The sequence below is a fragment of the Rhincodon typus genome, chromosome 44, assembly GCF_021869965.1.
Source record: "Rhincodon typus isolate 14 chromosome 44, sRhiTyp1.1, whole genome shotgun sequence".
Lineage (NCBI taxonomy): Eukaryota > Metazoa > Chordata > Chondrichthyes > Orectolobiformes > Rhincodontidae > Rhincodon > Rhincodon typus.
Window position 1 is genome coordinate 1,410,622 of NC_063375.1, and position 269 is coordinate 1,410,890.

Here is a 269-nt window from a genome sequence, read left to right on the forward strand (position 1 = left end):
GCGGGGGCTGGTTCCAGGCCATCGCTCCCCAATTGCCTCCTCCGTCGATGCCCGCAGCCAGTGGGAGAGGGCAGGGTGAGCTGTGTCACTGGGCGAGGGTGGGGGTTTCTTCAGCGATGCATCTCTGTACCTGGATAGTCGTGGCACTGCTGCAGTTCTCCATCGCTGAACTGGGTACGTGCGGAGGGTGGGGGCCGAGGGAGCGGGCGCTGTCGGAGGGTGAGGGAGCGGGTGCCGTCGGAGGGTGAGGGAGCGGGCGCCGTCGGAGG